General features: G+C 33.3%; 1 long non-coding RNA gene and 1 pseudogene across 1 annotated transcript in view; both read right to left on the bottom strand.

Moving 5' to 3' along the window:
- LOC122213422 overlaps nucleotides 1-26,147 on the bottom strand; it is a 263,719-nt gene that overhangs the window by 21,537 nt on the left and 216,035 nt on the right. The window lies entirely within an intron of this gene.
- LOC122213401 lies at nucleotides 541-1,133 on the bottom strand (annotated as a pseudogene).

The following is a 26,147-nucleotide window of genomic DNA, read 5'->3' as shown; positions in this document are numbered from 1 at the left end:
ATGAAGTCTAGACAGACTAATCCTTAATTGTAAACTTTCTGAGCAACAAGAAACTGAGGGAATGATTTGTGTGTCTTTTCAGAGACAGAGAGAGAGACAGAGCTTGAGGTGGGGAGGGGCAGAGAGAGAGATGGAGACACAGAACCTGAAGCAGGCTCCAGGCTCTGAGCTGTCAGCACAGAGCCCGATGCAGGGCTCGCACTCACAGACCATGAGATCATAACCTGAGCTGAAGTTGGACACTGAACTGACTGAGCCACCCAGGTGCCCCTTTTTGTGTGTCTTTCTTAAGGGGTAGTCTGAATATATTCAAGTAGTAATAGTGACAACAAGAGATTCTAGGAAATGTATTTGGGTCCTGGAATTTTCTAGATCATCCCCTGTTAAAGCCCAATAGATTTTGCACTAATATAACAAATGGTGAGTGACTATAACTTAAGGGTATTGTTATTATTATTATTATTTTGGAAGATAAAGATTTGTTTTATTGAATAACAGATCTGTGTTATTGCTAAGGCCACTATGTACAGACACAAAGTTTTATCTCTTGGTCTCTTTCTCCTTGGACAGAGTCTTGATGATTTCCTCCTTCTTGGCCTGGAGCTGCTCTTCACAGCACTTGTGTGCTATGATATTCCTTGGTCATAGATCTGAAGGCCTCAGCCTGTCAGCCAGAAGCTTCTTGTGAACCTTGTCTGCCTTCAACTTGTGGATGTGTTCCATGAGAATCTGCTCGTTTTCGAACACATCACCTTTCACTTTCCAGTACAGGCTGTGATACACGTGTGGTCAATCTTAGATTCACAGTATCTTCTGAGCAGCCAGTACAGAATTCTCATCCTCCTCATCCAGCTTACCTTCTCAGGCATTTGAACACTGGCAGTATGTTTTCTCTTACCAATGCCATTATGCTTGCCCTTCCTGCTGGCCAAAGTGTTTTTCTGGTACCAAGCCTGGGAATGGATGGGCACAGGCTTCACAGTGATCAGCCCATCTTTAATCAGTTTCCAGATCTGCTGATGGGAGTTGGCATTGATGATTTCATTGGTCTCATTGGGGTTGAACCAGACCTTCTTTTTGCCACAGCAGAGGACACTGGAGGCAAGCCTGTTCTGAAGCCCAAGCATACTCATGGCTGTGGCCATAGCATTGAAGGGCAAGAATATTAGTATAAATTTGACCTAATTTGTATCTTTAGGTTAATGAAACCCATGCAATGTTGACACTTTTAGCTTATATTTTCTAGCATTCTATCAAACATAGCAATAGGGTCAGGTCTTGTTATCTTAGCTATCCACTTACATGTCTTAAATAAGTTAACTGGATTAACTAGGTCACAGTTTACAGTTCCCTAGTGTTTATAACTTTTATTAAAACATGAAGATATCCTGAAATATGAATTTCTGGAAATTACTATAGATTACAAGCAAAACTTTAATATTAAGATTAACACTGACAATTCAAATTACACTCATTTCATTAATCATGTTGGCCTCAAATTCTATTTTATAATAATATAATTTTTGTTGTCTCACTAATTATATCATAAACTGTATATTTGAATTTAACAGGTATTTCTGTAACTTAGTTCAACGAATAAGAATATCAGTATCACATGAAAAATTATATATTTAACATGTTTTAGTATTTATTTATATAAAGAGCTCTATATTAGTTAAAATGAAGTTTAAGTGTTTTCTAAATTTATCTATAAATTTAAAGGACATTTTAGAAACTTTATTTGGCCCACTTTAAAATGCATGCGTTCTTTTTGGTGGAATGGTAAATCACGTTTGTTTGGCATTTTTAGATGGTTTGACCATATTTAAAAGGGATATGGCATGAATAATCATCTGTATTTATGTATTATATATTAACATATAATTTATATTAATCTTGTAGATTTTGTAAGTATATAGTACATATAATTTTATATTAATATATTATATAGATATATAGTCACCCATTTAGCAGAATTTTCTAAGTAGTCTCTAATGCAACTATAAGCTAACAACATAAAATATGTGTAATTTAGTAAGTAAAGGCAACATATTCACCCTCAGTCCGGAATGATTATAATAGGAAGATCTTTGTCTTTGATTTATTGATCTGTGCAGTTTGAACAATTTCATGTTAACATCAACAAATTCTGGCCCTGAAAATTAGCTGAAAAAGAATTTAGATAATCATGACAGAATCTTGATATGCATGTTTCCTTGGGACTAAACCAGATAGTAATATAACAAAATTCTACTGTCAATATCAGATTTTCTTTACACCCTTGATGTCTTTGACCAATAAGTAAATATGTATTTAAATAAACTTGTGCCTCAAGCATATTTTGGGGGTTAAGTGGTAAAGTAATTTCTAAACATTTTACAAATATGACTAAATTACAGAGAAATTTTTTGAGATCCTACACTCCATATCACTTGTTAATGGAGCTAATTTCTGCATCTTTGTGATACTATCACAACTGTCTCCCTATCTTTCATAGGAATTGTGCTTTTAACTGGGGAACCTATTATCATATTGAAGGCTAATAATCAGTTCCTTATTTCTGAATGATACTCTATTTTTTTATAAAGCTAAAATAAATGACTAGAATAAATTGTGACCTACTTCCTTTAATAGACTCTGTGCCATGAATATTGCATTCATCTATAGAACAAGTTTTAAAATATTCTCTATTTCACATTTTCTAACAAATAAATCTGTATTCTATGATAAATGTTTATCTTTGACCTGTATATTAATATCCATTATTGAACAACATGTGGCAACCTTTAAAGAAATTAAATTGACAATTGCTAACAACATCAAAAAGGTAATTGTTATTTGATGTAATTGCCTTGGCAATATTGCTATCTGAAGTTCAATGGAGTTTTCATTCATTGCACTTTTACTTTGATTTTTTAATATATTACTTTGAACCCTAAGAAGTAGCAGCTGAGACACTCATTACTTTTGACTACAAATAGCTTCAGAATTGATGGGAAAGCTGATTTAGACAGCACATTCAATACAAAGGCTCTCTTAAGATGTCTTGGTGACAGACTTTAGTGACAAGGAATTCATGTGTCTTCCTGTATATTATAAAACAGAATTCTCTCATTGCAATTTTAACTTCCAGAGAAATAAAGATAGAATTGAAGATTATACATTGATCTCTGGCATAATCACATTCAGTGTAAAACTATTTCATATAATGGCATGTGTCTCAGAATAAATTTAATACTAAAATTAAACATTCACTTACACTTGGCAATAAAGAAAAGATGAAAACAGAGATTCTGAAAATAAAATGAAAAATGAAAAAATAATGTAGATATTTATTACCCAGAACTAATGTAAGAAGACAAAAAAAAAATATGAATGAATAATATCCTTGCAAAGGGAGGGAAAAAAGTAGCTCTTAATGCAACTTCACAGGGTCCTAAAGTCTCTAAAGAGTGAAATTAATTGACTCTCTGGAATACTTATGCTATAGCATTATCATTTATTTATTGTGTTGATATTCCCAATGAAAATTTTTAATATCCTCCTTAAGTAAATGAGGTAGATAAGAGTTCTAATTATGTTTTACTTTTGGTTTCAGTTTGCAGACTGAAAGAAGGGGCTGCTAATTCTATGATGAACTTTTAATTCCTTTCTTTCTAAGTTTTTCTTGTACTTCTTTAAGGCTGACTATAGAATGATTCAATTATTTTGTTAATCAAAATGCTTTTAACAATGTAATTATGTTTATATTTCTGCATGTTTCTAGTGTAGGGGGAAAGATAAAGAGATTTTTTTAATATCAATAATAATATCAGTAGTTGAATACAGAGTATAAACTTTTGGGTCAGGCAAAAACATAAACCTGGCTCTGATGAAATTAATATTATAATAGCATTAGTAGTAGTAGTAGAACAAGTAATATAGATAGTAGTGTTAGTTATCAGAGTAAATATAATGAAACAGTCATAGTAGCAATGATAGAGAATAATAAACTTTGGTTTAGTGAAGTTGAGGTAAGTAGGAAATTTCTTTAAAAACAAAAAAATATAGTTACATTGAAACAAATTTGATAAATAGTTAAACTTACATTTGAGAAATAATAAAATATATTTAAATTTTTAACAAAGACACTTGTATTGGCTACAATTTGTTATTATATTTTCCTATTAAGCAGGATCAGAAACCTTGTGATTTATCATTCTGAAAATGCATCTCCAAACCTGCTACAGAGGTTAGAGGGTGTAAACCAGGCAAGGATCCGGTTTCCCCATTTCAACTTCAACATTTTATTATTATTATTACTTGTAAACTACTGAACCCATTGTATATGGTTTAGTTAAAAAACTGACTACTAAAATAGTTTGATATTGTTATTACTGTTAGAGCATATAAAATAATTTGTAATATGCCCTGTATCTTATCACAGGGAATTAAAAAATACATATGAACATTTGAATATACATTAAAGAATTAAAAGAACAGTTTGACTTATTTTTTATTATTAATTTTAAATTAGTATACATAAATAAGTTCTTATTTAAAACTGATATATGCATATATGCATAAATGCATGTGGAAAATGAAAAATTCAGGAAAGCAAGGAACACAAAATTTTAACCTGAGCTGACATGGAGAAGTGGTGTAGTGCTATCCAACTTCCACTTTCTTTGGCTGATTAAATGAAGAGTCTTTTGAAGGTAAAAACTCAGACAGAAGAAGCAGACATAAACATTCTTATCTGAACTATGTCTTACTGCAGCATTCAAAAGAAAGAGAAGATGCGCCATGGTGGCTGCAAACCATCATGGTTGTCACTCTTGACCTACAACTAAATCTTATCAGGTGATAAGGAGGTAGAAGATATTTAAAACTTGAAAGATGAATCAGCTATTTGATGCACACATCATTACAATCAATATTTGTTTATAAAAAAATAAAAGTAAGTAGAAGATATGTCATTTCCCACATCAAATACAATGCTAGGCACACAGAAGACTTAAAATTTTTCTAATGGCTACAATTTTAAAAAGAAAAAAAGGTAAAATTAATCTTAATATATATTTTACTTAACTTAATATGTCTAAAGTATTATCAAATCAAAATGTAATGAAAATAAAAACTAATGAGATATTTTTTACAGTCTTTTCTTCATACTAAGTCTTCAAACCATCAGGTACTTTATACTCACAGCATATTTCAATTTCACATTTCAAGCGATCAATAACCACATGTGGTCAGTGGCTTCATCTCACCACACGGCTGCCTTCATTACCATCACTTGAAATCCTGCCCATCTATCTCAAGAAACAAGAAAAATCCCAAATACAAAATCTAACAGCACACCTAAAGGAACTAGAAGCAAAACAGCAAAGAAACCCCATACCCAGCAGAAGAAGAGAAATAATAAAGATCAGAGCAGAAATAAATAATATAGAACCCCCCCCCCAAAAAAAAAACAGTAGTACAGATCAATGAAACTAAGAGTTGCTTTTTTGAAAAAATAAACAAAATTGATAAACCTTTAGCCAGGCTTCTCAAAAAGAAAAGGGAGATAACCCAAATAGAAATAGAGCCCAAAATCACAAATGAAAATGGATTTATCATAACCAATCCTTCAGAAATACAAGCAATTATCAGAGAATACTATGAAAAATTATACACCAAAAAACTGGACAACTTGGAAGAAATGGACAAATTCCTAGACACTCACACACTACCAAAACTCAAGTGGGAAGAAGTAGAAAATCTGAACAGACCCATAACTAGTGAAGAAATTGAATCAGTTAGCAAAAATCTCCCAACAAATAAGAGTCCTGGACCAGATGGCTTCCCTGGGGAATTCTCCCAGACATTTAAAGCAGAGATAATACCTATCCTTCTCAAGCTGTTCCAAAAAATAGAAATAGAAGGAAAGCTTATGGAATTATTCTATGAAGGCAGCATTATCTTGATTCCCAAACCAGGCAGAGACCCCACAAAAAAGGAGAACTACAGGCCAATATCCCTGATGAACATGGATGCAAAAATCCTCAACAAGATACTAGCAAATCGAATTCAAAGCATATAAAAAGAATTATTCACCATGATCAAGTGGAATTCATTCCTGGGCTGCAGGGATGGTTCAGTATTCACAAAACAATCAATGTGATACATCACATTAATAAAAGAAAGCATAAGAACCATATGATCAGGTCAATAGATGCAGAAAAAGCATCTGACAAAATACAACACCCTTTCTTACTAAAAACTCTCAAGAAAAGATAGAAGGAACATACTTAAACATCATAAAGGCCATTTATGAAAAGCCCACAGCTAATATCATCCTCAGTGGGGAAAAACTGAGAGCTTTCCCCCTGAGATCAGGAACATGACAGTGATGTCCACTCTCATCATTGCTTAACATAGTGTTGGAAGTCCTAGCATCAGCAATCAGACAACAAAATGAAATCAAAGGCATCCAAATTGGCAAAGAAGAAGTCAAACTTTCACCTTTCGCAGATGACATGACACTCTACATGGAAAATTCAACAGGCTCCACCAAAAGACTGCTAGAACTGATACATGAATTCAGCAAAGTCGCAGGGTACAAAATCAATGTACAGAAATCAGTTGCATTTTTATACACCAATAAGGAAGCAACAGAAAGAGAAATAAACTGATCCCATTTACAATTGCACCAAGAACCATAAAATACCTAGGAATAAATCTAACCAAAGATGTCAAATATCTGTATGCTGAAAGCTATACAAAGTTTATGAAGGAAATTGAAGAAGACACCAAGAAATGGAAAAACATTCCATTCTCATGGATTGGAAGAATAAATGTTGTTATAATGTCAATACTACCCAAAGCAACCTACACATTCAATGAAATCCCAATCAAAATTGCACCAGCATTCTTTCGAAAGCTAGAACAAACAATCCTAAAATTTGTATGGAACCACATTAGATCCTGAATAGCCAAAGTAATATTGAAGAAGAAAACCTTAGTGGGAGACATCACAATCCCAGACTTTAGCATCTTCTACAAAGCTGTAATCATCAAGACAGTATGGTATTGGCATAAAAACAGACACATAGACCAATGGAATAGAATAGAGAACCCAGAATTTGACACACAAATGTATGGCCAACTAATCTTTGACAAAGCAGGAAAAAAGACAGTCTCTTTAACAAATGGTGCTGGCAGAACTGGACCACAACATGCAGAAGAATAAAACTGGACCACTTTCTTATACCATACACAAAAATAAACTCGAAATGGATGAAAGACCAAAATGTGAGACAGGAAACCATCAAAACCCTAGAGAAGAAAGCAGGCAACAACCTCTTTGACCTCAGCCACAGCAATTTCTTATTTGACACATCTCCAAAGGCAAGGGAATTAAAAGCCAAAATGAACTATTGGGACCTCATCAAGATAAAAAGCTTCTGCACTGCAAAGGAAACAATCAACAAAACTAAAAGGCAACCGATGGAATGGGAAAAGATATTTGCAAATGACATCAGATAAAGGGCTGGTATCCAAAATCTATAAAGAACTCACCAAATGCCACACCCAAAAAACAAATAATCCAGTGAAGAAATGGGCAGAAGACACAAATAGACACTTTTCCAAAGAAGACTTCCAGATGGCCAACAGACACATGAAATGATGTTCAATGTCACTCATCATCAGGGAAATACAGATCAAAGCCACGCTGAGACACCACCTCACACTGGTCAGAGTGGTTAAAATGAACAAATCAGGAGACTATAGGTGCCAGAAAGGATGTGGAGAAAGAGGAACCCTCTTGCACTGTTGGTGGAAATGCAAACTGGTGCATCCACTCTGGTAGATGCAAAACAGTGTGGAGGTTCCTCAAAAAAATTAAAAATAGAACTACCCTATGACCCAGCAATAGCACTGCTAGGAATTTACCCAAGGGATACAGGAGTGCTGATGCATAGAGGCACATGTATCCCAATGTTTACAGCAGTGCTTTCAACGTTAGTCAAATTATGGAAAGAGCCTAAACGTCCAACAACTGACAAATGGATAAAGAAGATGTGGTTTATATATGCAATGGAATACTACTTGGCAATGAGAAATAATGAAATCATGCCATTTGCAGCAATGTGGATGGAACTGGAGGGTATTATGCTAAGTGAAATACGTCGGAGGAAGACATATCATATGTTTTCACTCATATGTGGATCTTGAGAAGCCTAACAGAAGACCATGGGGGAGGGGGAGGGAAAAATAGTTACAAACAGAGAGGGAGGGAGGCAAACCATAAGAGATTCTTAAACAGAGAACAAACTGAGGGTTGTTGTGGGGTGGGGGAGAGGGGAAAATGGGTGATGGACACTGAGAAAGATACGTGTTGGGATGAGCACTGGGTGTTGTATATAAGACAATTTGACAATAAATCATATTTAAAAAAAAAAGAATCTCACCCCCTGCCAAAAGGCCTATTTGGGGTTACATTAATTTTGTCAATTATTCTGAATAAAATCTCCATGCTTACAAAAAGAAAAAAGAAAAAAGAAATCTTGCCCAATCTGATCATTAAAAAAGAACACATCATTCTCCTGTCTTTAATGGTTTATTGCATTTTGCCTACTAACCTGACAATGAGTCTAAACCTCCAATACTAAAAAAAAAAAAAAAAAATGTTAATGTAATGTATCATGTATCCTTTATCAGCTCTCTATATTCTACAAAGGCAGCTTTTGCCTTTTCTAGCTCACCTTTTCTTGGGAAATGGATTCAACCAGGAGCAATAACTAATTTTTTTTCTAGAAAAGTATTTTGTTTTCCTATCTCTTTATTCTGCCCAGAACAATAATAATGAAGGGAGTATCAATGAAAAAATACAGCATTTTGTACTTTCTTGATATTGTTTCCCTGGATATAATCCTGCCTCTTCCTCACCTCAATAACTAAAAAGTAAATACATTTAAAGTGTTTATTATCAACATCTATTTATCATATGCACATTTTTCACATAAGCTCTGACAAATACTAGCAAGTGAAGTAACTAGCTTCAGAAAGAATGCTTATTTTGCTCAAATTCCTGCATGGATTATTACAATACCTGACCACATGGCTTTTGATTCCAGGTCCAATACTTTAAATTATGGCAGTCCTTAATTTATCTGGATGTTTTAGTTTTTATTCCCTTTCTTCTCATTCTTGATATTCTCTTTATAATATCACAAGGTATCAAAACTGAAAATGTCTTCCCAATATAAATTTTGCCCGAATTTGTGTCATTAGCTACTGTCTTTTTTTTCTGTGCTTTACGTCAAAATTCCCCAAAATAGCCCAAATATTTTCACATGCATAGTCCACTTGCCCACAACAGAACTCATCACTTTGATCCTTAAGATGTTACCTCTCGGGGCGCCTGGGTGGCTCAGTTGGTTGAGTGTCCGAGGTCATGATCTCACAGCTCGTGAGTTCTGGCCCCGCTTCAGGCTCTGTGCTGACAGCTCGGAGCCTGGAGCCTGCTTCTGCTTCTGTGTCTCCCTCTCTCTCTGCCCCTAACCCACTCGCATTCTGTCTCTGTCTCTCTCAAAAGTAAATAAATATTAAAAAAAAAAAAAAGATGTTACCTCATATTTTTTTTGCATTTTATTTTATTTTTTATTATTTATTTATTTATTTTTAATATATGAAATTTATTGTCAAATTGGTTTCCATACAACACCCAGTGCTCATACCAAAAGATGCCCTCTTCAATGCCATACCACCCTGAACGCGCCCGATCTCATCTGATCTCGGAAGCTAAGCAGGGTCGGGCCTGGTTAGTACTTGGATGGGAGACCTCTCATATTAACTAAACATGACTTAGTATTAATTGAGCAACATGTATATTTCAGGCACTAAAATGGCTGATAAAGTTGTTATTGTAAAATTTCTTAATCCAATGGAAAATACACTCACTTCATAGGACTTTATAGGACTTTATATCTGAATGTGCACCAGGGAAACAGAAGTGAAAAGGGCTAAGCACTGTCTCCCAATCCTGATTGCATAATGAATACCTGGAGACATTTAAAACTTACTGATGCCCTCACCACCACCCAGAATTTGACTGAATTGTTTTGAATGGGGTTCTAAGAATTGTTGTTTTTTTTGTTTTGTTTCTTTTGGTTTGCTTTGCATGTTTTTTTCCCACCTTTAACTGGTTTTATTGTAATTCCTTCAAAGTAAGTAATTCAATTGATTGGGGTTCCTTTTGGGTACAGGTAAAAAGTCAATAATTTAATCTTATGTATTATTATTTTCATTTTTAATTGTGTTAAAATACATGGAACGTAACATTTACAATCTTATCATTTTGAAGTGTGCAGATCAGCAGCATTGATTCACATTGTTGTACAACACGCTCATACTGCACACTCACATTGTTGTGCAATCATCACCACCATCCATCTCTAGAATCCTTTCCATCTTGCAACATTACAACTCTGTACCCATTAAATAATAACTCCCAATTCCTCCCTCCTTCACTTCCAGGTAACCACCATTCTACTTGCCATCAGTATGAATTTGACTAGTTCCTCATGTAAGTGGAATCATATGGTGTTTGTCTTAGAGCTGACTCACTTAGCATCGCTTTGTGCTTTTTGTTTCTCTGTTTTAAGTTTGTTAAGTACAGGCAGGGATTAGAGCCACTAAATTAAAATTAAAAAATACAATTTTAAAATAAGTCAAAAGGAAATTTCTAATTTGGGGGACTAGGCAATATCTTTGCCAATAGCATAAGTAGGAAGTTTAAGGGGGAAAAAAAACCTTGTTAGTTAGAAAGAGATAATGGATACCTACATTACAATACTTGAATAGGGAATCAATAAAAAATTAAATTTCAGGTGTAAAACTGGAGAGATGGGAAGCAGGGAGGAGAAAGACTAATGGATGATAAAGAAAATTAATTATACTGACAGAATGAACTCAATGATGCTGTGAGTACAGAAGAAATATGAACTTTTTTAGACATTCTATAAACTGCACAATATGTGCACAAAACCATCAGGCACATCTACTTTTTAAATGTTTACTTATTTATTTTGAGAGAGAGAATGAGAGAGAGAGAGCGTGTGTGCAGAGAGGGAAACAGAGAATCGCAAGCAGGCTCCTTGCTATCAGTGCAGAGCTTAACATGGGGCTTGATCTCACAAACCATGAGATCAAGACCTGAGGAAATATAGTCGGATGCTTAACTGACTGAGACACCCAGATGCCCCAGGCACCTATATTTAATATCTTACTTTATGTATCTCACTGTAACATAAGTAGCTACACTTCACAAATGAGGCAGAAATTGGGACTCAGAAAGAGAACCATGGCCAATTGACAGGATACATATGATAAAGATCATTCACTTGTTTTCTGATGAAATTCCTGTGCTCATTTCATGTGACCATTGCATGTAGAAATCTGAGTGGAAGGTATTTAAACGGTTGAAAGTGCTTTATAGTTCAGATTAGAGATAACAAGTAAGTGCAGTTTGTTTCATTATTAGAGTACAGGTGACAGTTAAAGTCATATATACATTCTCAAAGTGTAGATCTAGAAACACTAACTAGAAAAGTGTCAGTGTATAGGGAAAAATAAGTGTTGATGATTATGAACATCACCAGTATTATTATTATCACTAGCATCACCATCTTCAGGATTAGAAAAAAAAAATACTGAGTGTGCATTTTTAAGTTGAAACTATTGGCAAACATCGAACTGGATTTCTCAGATTTAAGATAGATACTTAGAACTACTACAATTAAATAAGAACTAATAGAAGGGCATCCTCTCACCTTTTAAAACCAGACTTACTTATTATATATATTTGTATTGTGTCGATGATTTACAATGATCAGCAGTTTTAAGGGGTCTTAAGGGGTCGTGGAAATCTTCCCTATCACACTCACAGTTGTGTATCTTTTGGCAGCAGTCACAGAGAGGGTATATGAGTCCCTGAGCATAGAGTTGTAATAGCTTAACTAGTTTAGTATTCTTGATGAGATGCAGTCTTATACCACTCCACAAGTATAAAAATATCAAACATACCCTCTAAAAAATGACTCTGTGTTTCATTTAAGCATTCTGTTTATAAATTTTTATCAACAGAGAAGAACCAAACTTTGTGTATATGACATAGTATCAACGATTGGATGCTTTATAAGTAAGCAGAATTGTTTTGTTTCTTTTTTAAGTATACAAAACGTTTTAGTATGGGATTTCACCATGGGATATAATTTGACACCACAAGAATACTGTTTGACACTCCCTTCTTTATTCTATATTGGCCTTGATCCAATGTCATGACTCTTTTGTAAGTATTTTATTATGTCCACATTTCTCAAATTGTGTTCTGTGTGCTACTAGTAAGTGGTCCAGGGGAAGAAAGTCAAAAAAGATAAAACAGCAAAATATAAAACCTCATAGGAATTAAAGAAGCTAAGAATATGTACAGAAGATAAATTTTTAAAGACCTTTTCTTAACCTAGAGCTGTACAGAAGTTTTTGAGCCTAGGCTACTTATGTATTGTTCAGATAATTTTTTAACATGTGTTACTCAGGACAAAATACTTTTTGTAAAATATTTCATAGTTTCTTTTTGTAAAATACTCTTTGGCTATAAATGTGAAAGTGTTAGTTGGGAATAAAATTGATTAATAAGAACATAGCTCTGCACTTTAGCGACAATGATCACTGTGTCACATGCTCAAAATCTTACCACTTACATGGATCCATCATTTAGTGTATATTTACACTTATTCCTAAAGTCTCAGGGGCTTCATTCTTAAGCTGTGCTATGAAAATATTTTTCAATCATACTATATGCAAATATTCAAATCCACAATACTTTCATGTATCTTATTGAGTTTTTAAAAGTCAAACAAAATATTCAACAATATATGAATGGATATTTAGCTTTTTGGTTTTGGAAGTATTTTGATCATCTTATCTTACTAACCTTTAAAAAATAAATTTCTGTATATTTTTAAATATTGCTTCCATTTATTTTAAATTCAGTTTTCCTTTAAATTATGTGATCTAGCAAATATATTTCAGATACTTAAAAGACAACATAAGGTTATATTTACTATTTTTTTAGCATTAATATAACTTCTGGATTTGTGAAAATGCTTTCCATAATAAGGTACTTTACAAACTCTATTTCTTATCTGTCCATGTTAAATTATTAACCCCAAATGAAATATATGCCTATGTCAAAACCGTCAAACATATCCTCCCAAAATACTGAACATTATCTAGATTATTTAATAAATAATTGATAATTATTCTTGCAATATTAATAAAAAGTCATAACAATGTAGACATATTTAAAAATTTTAGAACCAGAAGAGTTACACACAAAACCACACCATCGGGCCTCACTTCTGCTAAAGTTTTATGTGAGTAAGAGAAAGGCATGATATTTTAAGGAACATTTCCAAAGGTCATTATATTCAGGCAACATTTGTGAGAGTTGGAAAACAGCCATATAAATTTTCTGTTCTCCTATTTTGATATTCACCTGAAAAAATGAGTCTCTACTGGTGTATTGTTCAGGAACAAGTAACTAAGATATCAAATATTACATGATTCGACTCTAGTTGTATCATGATGTATTTGTTCTGGCACCTATACCGAGAAAAACGCAAGTGCTTCTTTGTTTAATTATATAGTTAACACTTTATCTTTCAACTGCAAAGCTAAATCACATAGCTTTTTCACATATTTTGAGGGCTGAAAGAGTTTAAAAATGTCAACTATATGGCAAAGGGGTGGGCTTGTAAGTTTATCAGGGTATACATCATCACTAAGGTGGTTATCATACCAGTATTATTAATAATACTTTTTTTCACTGTCAAGTATACTGATTTGGATGATAAATTATATGGAGATCTACTCATAAAGGAAGTAAAAGTTGAGATGTATTTTGAAGGGTAAGGATATTTACCAAGTAATGGAAGAATGATAATTTGAAATAAATACATAAGCAAAAAAGAATAATGAAAAATGTTAAACATGTTATGGGAACAAACTGCCATTAGGTTCAACAGAGCAAATATGAGCCATAAGGTCAACTGGGTGACGATATACATTAGGGACCAATGGGAAGATTGCTATGTGTCTTTTTGAGAACCTGGGGGGCTTATTTTCAAGGATACTAATGGAAAGCTCAAAACAGAAACCTATTAGAATTCATGGGAGCTCACTCTTAAATGAATTCTTTCTTGCTAAAACTCTATTTTGCCTTTTTATTAAATACACTAGTTTTGTCTTTTTATGACCATCTAATCTGAGCTCTTCCCTCTTCAAGGTTTACTACTTCTATGTCCCATCCCTAAAACCATCCATATCCATCCAATATTCATAACATAACCACTAACTACATGAGTTGGCTACAAGATGAAATAATAAATACCTCTCTCATATATTCAGACTATAAATTAAGTTTTTTTAGAAAACCAAAAAACAAATTTATAGATATATGGCATTTTTATTTTCCCTAATAATGTGTAGAAAAATTAGTTTTGATGATAGAATTAGTTTACCAGTCACTGGTAAGCCTATGAATGTCCATTTGTTGTTTATGTAAGACAATAGTAACATTGTCTCTTCCCTTTACAAGGAACCATAATAGAAATGTAAAAGGGCCATGGATGAGGCAATTTAACCTGTATAGGAATTGCAAAATCTGTAGGACAAGCCCAATGCCGAAAGGCCAATGAATTCCTTATTCAATTTTTATCTTCATTCTTTTCCTGTGCAGGAGCATGATTAGAATTGGTTTTTAGAATGATTTATTTGACAGAATTGTGGAAAGAACCTACACTCTGGAATAAGAAAATGAATGTAAGTTGGAGGAGAAACAAAGATAATTTTTCTGAGATAGTAAGGATTTTATTCAAAAATAATGAAAATAAAGAATTCCAGAATTGTTTATGTGTGGGAATGGATGAGAACAAATAGGATGATATGCTATGTTTTATATATATTTCATTTGAAACTCAAAAAAGATATTCAGATTATCACCTGAGAAGTCAATGGACATTATAAGAAAATAACAATTTCATTGAAATTAATATCTATAATGCATTAAAGGTAATCTCAGACCACTAATATTATGTGTATTATTTATAAACTTGATTGCAACAGAGCTTATATAGAATGCAATTTTTTTAGGACATCTGACAATAAAAATTTATTGTAAGACAATTTGTCAAAAAAAAGTGGTTGCTGAGAAGTGATTATGGGAATGAAAAAGTTATGGAAACAACTGGATATTGTAGTCAGGGTAATGGTATTTTATGAAAAACTGCCAAGGTATCAATCAAGCAAACCAGCAAGTGGTGAAAATTCACAGAGAACAAAGTAAGCAGACAGATACATCATCATCCTAATAGTAACAGAAGGCATATACTAAGAAGCCTGGAGAAAGGGGATTTTTAGAAATAATTTATGCCAAAATATGTATATATGTTATCTGATGTGAAGACACAAAAGTGAATTGATCACTCTGGGCTAACCAGCTAAAATATATAAACACTTTACCTTATTAGAGCTCAGAATGATTACCCAAGAGCACTCTGAAATTATATTAAATATCTAAATAAACTTTTAACTTGTTAAGAGGTTCTTATTCTAAATTATCTGCCTGGGGTGCCTGGGTGGCTCAGTCGGTTAAGCGTCTGACTTTGGCTCAGGTCACGATCTCGTGGTCCGTGAGTTCGAGCCCCACGTCAGGCTCTGGGCTGACGGCTCAGAGCCTGGAGCCTGCTTCGGATTCTGTGTCTCCCTCTCTCTGACCCTCCCCTGTTCATGCTCTGTCTCTCCCTGTCTCAAAAATAAATAAAACGTTAAAAATAATAAAAAAAATAAATTATCTGCCTGATGTAAAACATTGCTTTCACCATTTTATTTTCATGTTTATGTGTCAGAGACACCAAGTAGGCTATTAGAAATTCCACCTTGGCAGTCAGGAAAACGTTAGGAAAAGAGAAACAAAGAGTCATCTTGATAGAGATGACTACTGAAGACAAAAATAAGGATTATAATGACAAGGCAGAAAATAAGAAACCTAGGAAAAATAAAGTTTTAATCAGTGAATCAAAGAAATATTGAAAGGTAAATTATTCATCTTGAAACCACATATATATATATATATATATATATATATATATATATGGATCATTTTATTATGTACTAGAAATAAATATTCAGGAAATTAAAGATTCTAATTTATATTTCTCAGAAAAAATGTTTTTATATGTCTTTTTTATGTTTTAATTATTTTTTTGCTGCACAATAGTAGTTATTTATCTTTTCTTATGCTTTTTCTGCCTTATCTTAACAACAGTTTTGTTGTTGTTGTTGTTGTTTTAGGGGGAAATCCTTTAGTTTTCTTTCAGATCCCAAGAAGTGAGAGTTCATCAGTGGACTGTCCCATGTCACTCAAATATCTTTTTCCAAAATCCATTCCAAAGGTTTTAAATACCATCTAGTGATACTGTGACTCCCAATGTATTAGATACCAACCTTATCTCCTACCTCCAAAATATCTGAACTGAATTTTCTCCCTCCAGCAGCATTAATATTCGCTGTCCTAGAGTGTCTGTCACACAACCTCCTTGTGCCTGAAAAGTCCCCCATGTCCATTTTCTACTTTTGGGTCTCAGATTAAACAGCATCTCCAATGAGAAGTCTACCTTGATGATTCTGTTCCAAATTAGGTCATTTCCTTTCTTCAGTCATTTTCAAACAATGCACTTTCTTTGCCTCCTTCATAACACATACGGGAACCTTATAGTATGTAAGTATGCATCTATTTGCTTGTTATTTATTTTCTCCCCCTCCAATACTGTGACAGAAACCATACTTGTCTTTTTATCTTTATATTTCAGGCATCTAATACATGGTCTGCACATCATGGGAAATATATATATATATATATATATATATATATATATATATATATATACTTACATAAATATATATGAATGAATGAAAGAAGAAATTCAATAGAAAGCAAAAGCGAAGAGAAAATTGCAGTCATTAAAAATACGAACCTAAAACACATACAGGAAGGCATTATTATTAGAGAAATTTACTAGTCTATAAGCAAATTGCATATAAATGGTAATAATGTGGCTATACTAGCACAATATTTCTACTACTAACACTGCTGCTCCTTTGTGACTACTAATAGAATATAATTGTGCTAGGGATCAACTATATTCTGATCAATGTGCAGGCAGAGCATAGATTTTATTTCAATTCTAAAAAGAACCTCAGGATAAAAGTAGCTGCAAATATCATTTTCCAAATGAAAAAAAAAAAAAAAAAGATGACCAGGTGGATTAAGCAATTTATTTAGCTCACGATAATATTAAGAATCAGATAATCTGACTTCAGTGTCTATGCTCTTAACTGGTATACTACACTGGTGACATGAATATAAAAAACATATTACATGTAATTTACCATTTTATATTTTAATTAGTATTATGGGATATATTTTTTTGTGAATTCTAATAATGCATAATAAAATTCCTGAGTTTCAGACTTTTTCACTTTTGAATATAATTGAATGTAATCATGTATTTTTTTATATCCAATGTTAATTTATATAGGATTATCCAAGAAACAAAATTAATCCCAGAAATCTGAATGACAAATATATACTTTAAATCATTATTATTTCAATTTGATTCTTTCCACTGTGGTCAAGAAACATACTATATATGATTTCAATCATTTTTAATTTATTAAAAATTCTTTTATGGAAACTACCTTGGTGAAAGTACGATATGCATTTGAAAATAGAGCAGGGGCTCTTCTTAGTTTGAGTGAATTTTTCTGTAAATATTAATCTACTCATGTTGATGGACAATTATTAATGACTTCTATATCTTACTGATTATTGCTTTATTCATTCTGAGAGATTTGTGAAGAAATCTTAAACTATAATTCATTTTTTCCTTTTAATATTCTGTGAGTTATCATTCCATACATTTTGTTACTTTGTTATTAAGTACATACACATTTAAAATTGCTATGTTTTACTGCTAAATAAACTTTGTATCAGTAAGAAATGCCACTTTGCATATCTGGTAACATTCCCTGTTCTGAGGATTAGATTTTGAATAATATACTTCTTTCCATACTTTACTTTCCTGTTTTTAATAGACAGCAGTAATTTTTTTCTTGAGTATACACACTATGGAAATCTCTATCTTTTATTTAGAGTGTTTAGGTCATTCGTATTCATTGTGAGGTGGCTGGGTTGATATCTATCATTTTATTTGTACTTTGTTTCATCACTATTTGTACCTTTTTCTTCTTTTCCTCACAGAATTTAAATTAAGAATACTCATTTCTGTATCTCTTTTTTATCCCCACAATTGTCTTATTGGCCACATCTCTTTGATTTTTTGAGGTGGTTATAAACACACACACACACACATTACACATGGCATTCCATATTCAAATAATATAAAACTACTTCATATATAATTCAAGCATGATAAAGTAACATATTTTATTTCTCTCTTCCAATCCTTTGTGCTACTGTTGTACATTTTACCTTCATATTTCAAACCCCATAATATATAGTTATTGATTTTGCTACAAATAATCAATTATTGTTTAGGAACAGTGAGTGAAGAGAAAAAATTTTTTTTGCTCACATATTTATCACTTCCAGCACTTAAAAAATCTTCTCTGGTGACAGTTCAGTTTTTTATCTAGTAGTATTTATTTCTGCATGAACAGTTCAACATTTCTACCATAGCACATCTGGCAATTCATGCTCTCAGCTTTTGCTTGTTTAAAATGTATTGTCTTTGTTTTGAAAGTTACTTTTACTAATTATAGAATGCTAAGTTGAAAGTTTTCCTTCTCAAACACTTAAGGATGCTCTTCCATTTATTTACACGCTTAAAAGAAATCCATGATGATTCCAGTCTTGTTCCTCTATACCTAAAGTGGTTCTCTTCCCCACACACAGGCTGATATTTTTCCCTTTTTTTTTTTCTTCTCATGTGCCTTGAACTGATTTCTTCCTATTTATCTTTTGTTGTGATTCATTGAACTTTGTGGATCTGTGGGTTATGCTTCTTAAAAAAGTGTGAAAAATTCTGGCAATCATTTCTGTAAATACTATCGTCTGTTCTTTCATCTTTCTGTCTCTTCCCTACTTTGAAATCAGTCACACATATGTTAGACTATTCCAATATTACTGAGGTTCTGTTTATTTTCTTTACTCTTTTTTTTTCTTTGTGTGATTAAAATTGGATTGTATCTGTCACTGCAGGTTTAATTTCAATGCTATTTTTTGAAGTTTGAAGATAATCTTTGTCACTGTGGATTAGGCAAAGATTTCATAGATAAAACACTGAAAGGGTGATCTATAGAAAACAAATTGAAAAACTGTATTTCATAAAGTTTTGAAAAAACTTCTCTTCATGACAGTGTAAGGTAATAAAAAGATCAACTACAGGCTGGGAGTTAAGTATTTGCGGTTAATATAGCTAATAAAAATGTGTAACAAATATTCAAAATTCAGTAATAAGAAAACAAAGAAGAAAATTTAAAAACAGTCCAATATTTGAACAAAATCTCCATCAAAGAATGCATATAGATGGAAAATAAGCTTATAGATATAAAAATACATATCATTATTCTTTCAGAAATGTAAATTAATACTACCATATGAGATACCATAACACATGCAATAAAAAGGACTTTAATTAAGAAGACTGACCACACTAAGCGGTAGTGAGGGTGTAAAGAAACTGGAATTCTTATACTCAGCTGATAGGAATGCAAAATACTACAGCTTATTCAGAAAACAGTTTGGCAGTGTATTATAAAGTTAAACATTCAACTACTACATGAGGAAGCCATTCCACTTTTGGTATTTACTGAGGAGAAATAAAAGCATAGGTCTATATAAAGACTGAATTTTTTAAGTGTAGTTTTTAAGTTTATTTATTTTGAGATATAGAGCAGAAGCAGGGGAGGGGCAAAGAGAAGGTGAGGCAGAATCCCAAGGAGGCTTGGTACCATCAGTGCAGAGCCTGATGTGGGGCTCAAACTCACGAACTGTGAGATCATGATCTGAGCAGAAATCAAGAGTCAGACACTTAACCCACTGAGCAACCCAGGCACCCCAATATATAACAACATTAGAAAACTGTTTACAGCAGTTCTATTTGTAACAGTTCAAAACTGGAAATAACTCAGATATCCATTAACATGCAAACTGACAAACAGTGGCATTATATAATGGAACAGTACTCAGAATGAAATAAATTGAAATACCGATATATATTTCACATGGGAAAATCTCAAAATAATCATGTTGAAAGAAGCCATACAAAAAAGACATATTGTATAATTTTATGTATACCTTACTCTAGAAAATTAAAAAAATAATCTATTGTGACAGCATATCACTGTTATCCTAGGGATGGAATGCAGGTGTGAGTGTTAGTGCAAGGAAAAATGAATGGGAAGAAGGAAATATAAAGGCAGAGAGGAAAACATATAGACATGATGGATATACGCATTATCATGATTTCTGTGATGTTCTGCATGCATACATACTACATATACCAAAACTTTCCAAATTCTGTAATTTAAAAATGTGTATTTTATTGTGTGTTATTTATACTTCAATAAAGTTGTTTTTGAAAGATGGCAATGATGCACTGGGTTTAATGTGGCTGAAATAAAAGATCTTGAGAAATGAGGAGTATTCATCTGATGAGGTAACTGGTTAGTCATCATAAAGCTATCATAGCATGAGTGGCTTTGAAGGATTAGATGGGAGGCTAGATGAGAAGAAAATGTGAATGGGAAATATGTAAATGAATGCAACATTTATAGGAAAATCCTGTTAGAAGCTTACATTTAGATGTATGAATAGAGATCAGGTAGTAATAGAAGTCAATCTAGGGAATGTTGCTTCTATGGTTATTGGCTTGTTCTGAGATGAGAATCCCTAAATATACTGTCAAATGTTTCAGTAGAAAGATTTACAAAACTCAGGAAAGATTTAAAAGAAAGTGAATTATATTGAGGTCACTGAGAAGATGGAGAGAAGACACCATCTTCATAATGAAAGGATCTGCCTCAGATACGAGAAAGAATGAATCCTCCATTGTCACTGGAGAGATAAAGAGCAGAAGATAAATTAATAAAAGAGTGACTAAAATGTGCAGCCTTTATTTTTAGGAGCTGATTTTTTAAATGTTTATTTATTAATTTTGAAAGAGAATAAGAGAGGGAGAGAGGAAGGGTCAGAGAGAGAGGGAGAGAGAGAATACTGTCTGCACTGTCAGCACAGAGCCCAATGTGGGGCTAAAACTCACAAACCGTGAGATCATGACCTGAGTTGAAATCAAGAGTTGGCCACTTAACCGACCGAGCCACCCAGATGCTCCAATAAGCAACCTTCTTCATGGAACACTAATCTCTGATGTAAGAATTATAGGAAATAATTCAAAGTGAACTGAAAGAACAGTTTCCTAAGATATACAGTTATAGCTAATATTTGTATAGATAGTTTGAGAAACATTTTCCTGAATCTGCTGTAATAACATACTTCTCTAAAAGTGACTGTCGTGTGCCCTTGGACCAATTACATATATTCTATAAGTCTACTTTTCTGCAAATATAAATAAAAAGATATATACATTGTAGGTTGTGATGTTAAATGAAATTAATAATATGAATGCCCCAAATAATAACCACTCTTAAATACTCATTACAAGAAGAAAGAGAAGTGCCAAATATCATCTTATTATGCAAAGATGCTAAGGCATACACACAGTATTTGAAATAGCAACTGTGAAGTATTAAAAGAAAGTTTTAAATTTGTATTTTGAAAAGTATGCATTTTTTATTCAGTTGGATCAGATGGGCACTAATGAAGGCACTGTAATTTGCTGAAGCACATAATTAATACATTTTGTTGATCAATTCAATTTTTTAATCAGGTAGTCATGTAGGTGAAGCTTGCTGAGCCTGCCAGATTGTGGTCTCATAATGGGATAAATAAAATTGCACTTGAACTGAGTAATTAAATGTGGTTGGTAACTATCAAATCAATATAAAGTTTTGCTCTCCATTTAATACCTAATATAGTTATAAATAATATTAATACCTTCTAACATATCCTTCCTACATTTAAGCATTAATCATCTCAAATACACTTCCTCTGATTTTCATAGAAAAAACTGACAAATAGTACACACAAAAGAAATGCATGACTATATCTTTCGTTAGTCATTATAATGTAAAATGCCACCCTTTGTTATATACATTTTAAATCACCTGACAACTTTTACAATTTTATAAACAATTTTATAACGATTTTATGTGGTGACACAGAAATAGTACTTAACACAATAAAAATAGCATTGTGAAAAAATGAAAAAAAGAAGTAATACATACTAGCAAGCTGTCAATAATAATAATTTCTTAGTCTCCACATTATTTGCCCTGTTATGTTTTCTCCTAATTTCATAGAGAGAAATAAATGCAAATGTGAGATACTGAGATTCACAGGGTTTCTGAATCAGACTTAATTAAAAATATTTCTGTACATATCTACTGAAACGGTCAAAGGTTCTTTAAAGTAAATGAGTCTTTGTTTCAGGTCAACCTAGAAAAACATATTTTGCCTTAATTTATTATTATTTTTACATGAAGTGTTTGCAGACTATAGGTTCACTTGACTGTAAACGGTTATATTGAAAACTTCTCCACTGCTAGACAGGGAAGATGTTTCTTGAATTTTCGGACTGATTTCTGCAGTTTACTATATAGTACCTAAAATGGTAAATAACAGATGGAAGACACGCATCTTCCTACAAAACCATGGGGAAAAAATATAAAACAGAGAAAATGTAGGTTAAAAAAACTAAATACCATGTAATTCATCAAACTTCTTTCTTCATAAAACTTTTGATCACTAAAGATGAGTCTAAATTACTTCCCAGAGGGCTCCAACGATTCCACACCCATGGTTTGCTTGGTGGGTCATTCCTGATGTTTATTGGTCTCTGTATGATGAAAAGGTTTCTTGACATCTGTTCCGTGTGCTTTCTAAACCCATTTGTGGCACATTGTTTTGTTGATGGAAACAGCGAACTATCAACTTGAGTGCATTATGCTTTTCAGAAACACTAAGTTATGAAAAACCTACTTGTTCTTCCTGCTTTCAAGCCTCATTTCTTATATAACTTTTCCTTTTCCTATTTCCCATTGTTTATTTTTTCCTCACTGCCTATTTCTATAAATGAATAATCCACCTTCTTACCTAAAGCTAATGCTTCCTCTCCTGCGCTACATTTTACCTGCTCTTATGTATTCTGAAAGACATGGTTCCGGCAATTCTTCCTTCTCTCAGAGCATCATTTTCTCTCTTGACAATTTTCACTGACACAAAAACATGTTTTTATTTCTCCCACTTAAATGAGAACAGTCTACAATCTTGTCTGACCAAACTTTCCCTGCTAGTTAAAGTTTGAATCCACATTTCTCCTTTGCCACAAAAGTTCTGAAAAAAATTTTCTATATTTTGTCTCCAATTTCACTCATCCATTTCTTACTTAAATCGACTCCAGGGGCGCCTGGATTGCTCAGTTGGTTAAGCACCCAACTCCTGATTTCGGCTCAGGTCATGATCTTACAGTTCGTGAGTTCGAGCCCTGCATTGGGCTCTGCGCTGACAGCATAGAACCTGCTTTGCATTCTCTGTCTCCCTCTCTCTGCCCCTTCCCTGCTCATGCTCATGTAACATAAATAAATATTTAAAAAATTAAATCTTCTCCAGACAGACCTTGGTAACCATCACTCTCCACATTTCTTAGTCTAGTGGTGAAAAATCAGTCTATCTCATTTAACATACTACAAACATTTAACTCATTTAAACACTTTCTTCACCTAGCATTGTTAAAGCCTCATCTTAGTTGTCTTCTTATATAACCAGCCTCTCCTACTAAGTGTCTGTGTTAGTTCCCCTCTTTTCCTTTTCCTTTCTGTTGGGATGTCACCATCATTACTCTTAGCTCCATTTTTTTTTCTGTATGCTTTTTCATTGTTCATGTGATCATATTCTGTAGCTTTATTTTTTTTAAGTTTATTTATTTATTTTGAGAGAGACAGACACAATGCAAGGGGTGGGGAGAAACAGAGAGAGAGGGAGAGAGAGAATCCCAAGCAGGCTTTGTGCTGCAAGAGTAGAGCTCGACATGGGGCTCGAACTCAAGAAGCCATGAGATCATGACCCGAGCTGAAACCAAGAGTCGATAGCTAAACTGACTGAGCCACCCAGGTATCCCAGTTCTGTGCCTTTGAAAATAACCCTGTCTCTGTTTTCAGATCAGGTTTTGTTCTGTATCCCAGGTTTTAATTCTAAATGCTTACTTGACCTCACACTTGAATATCTAATAACATCTGAAAGTAAAAACATCCAAAGGTTAACTTCTAAATTTTACCCCTCAAATTCCTCTAACCATTTTCCTCCCCACCTCATCGATGGCATTTCTGAATTTCCAGTAACAAGGACCAATCTTAACAACTTCACTGACTCTTCTCCCTCTCGCTTTCCTCTCCATCTCCCTCCTTCCTTGTGTCCTGCAAATGCACGCACATGCACATACATGCACGTGCACACACACACAGTCTACATCAAGAATTTCCGTGCATTTTACCTTTAAAATATATGCAGAATTCAGGAGCTTCCTACCACCAATACTGCTTCCACATCATCTCACCTTGATTATACAGAGTGCTTCCACTGGGCTTCCTGTTTCCACTCATACCCTCCCCCCCACCCCCGCCCCGTCCCACCAGGAACTTCTCTCAACATCACACTAAGAGTGATCTAGTGAACATAAAAGTGTGATCACACTGTGTCTTCATGCCATGGGTACGGGTTGGCCAAACTGGCCCACCACCCTTAATGTTTGTTCTGCAAATAAAGTTTTATAGGAGCATAGACATGCCAATTCACTTAGTACATTGCCTATGACTCTTTTATACTACACTTGAAGAGATGAACAGTTATGACAGAGACTGTATAGCTTGTAAGTGCCAAAAAATATTTACTGTTGTGCTTTTCACAGAAAAATTTTGCTGATCTCTAAAGTTCACTAAAAACTAAATTCCCCACTCTCCATTAACTCATGTGGCTAAATGCCACAGCCACCTAAGTATTTTACAAGGCCCTGTGGAACTTGATTCTCTGCTACCTGTCTCCTGCTCCAGTCACACTTGTCCCCTTACTGTTTCTCCTTAGAGATTTTGCATTGGATGTCTACTCTGTCTAGAATGATCTTTCTTTAGATAGTCACAAGGTTAAACTCCTTACATCTTTCTAGTCTTTGCTTAAATGTTAAATTAGCGAGGGCTATCTTGGGTTCACTTTTAAATTGCAACTAACTTTACTAGCTCTGTATCTACACATTTCTGACACTTTTTTCACTGCTATTATTTCTATAGCATTCAGACCTTAAAAATAAAGTTGAATCTATTACTTTTAGTTTGGTTCAGCCTCCCTACAATAAAATGTAAACTCTACTGCATTAGGTTTTGGTGTACCCAACTATTCTAAGCACCTAAAACAGTATCTGATCCAAAGGAGGTTCTTAATACATATTTATGTGATGATCTTATAAATCTGTGTTTTGAAAACATAGCAAAAACAACTGGTATGGAATAGACATATGAGTGGATAAATGCATGTGTATGTGAATAAATGAGTGAATAAAGAGTTTCACAGAGGACTATGAGAAGTAGCTTACAATATTAAGAAAATTTGAATTTTGGTATATAGTGATTAGTATTAATTATATTTACAAGTAAGTATTAATTGAAAATTTTAAAACATTAATAAATATGAAATAGTAGCTGAATTTGTAAAATTTAATTGTAATAAGTATTAAGTGAACTTGTAAAATTGTTAGGTTGAATTAAAAAAAAACAGAAATAATGAACGAAATAATGTCACAGAAGTTCACAGAATTGCTTCATACCTGAAGAATTTAACCTTGTGTAGGCCAGGTTGTAACCCATGAAAATCATAATCAAGAGAGAAATATTCAAAGTTTTCAGAGAGACACTTTTTTTTTTTTTTC

This window comes from Panthera leo, chromosome A1 (assembly GCF_018350215.1).
Source record: "Panthera leo isolate Ple1 chromosome A1, P.leo_Ple1_pat1.1, whole genome shotgun sequence".
NCBI lineage: Eukaryota > Metazoa > Chordata > Mammalia > Carnivora > Felidae > Panthera > Panthera leo.
This window is presented reverse-complemented; position numbering and strand designations above follow the sequence as displayed.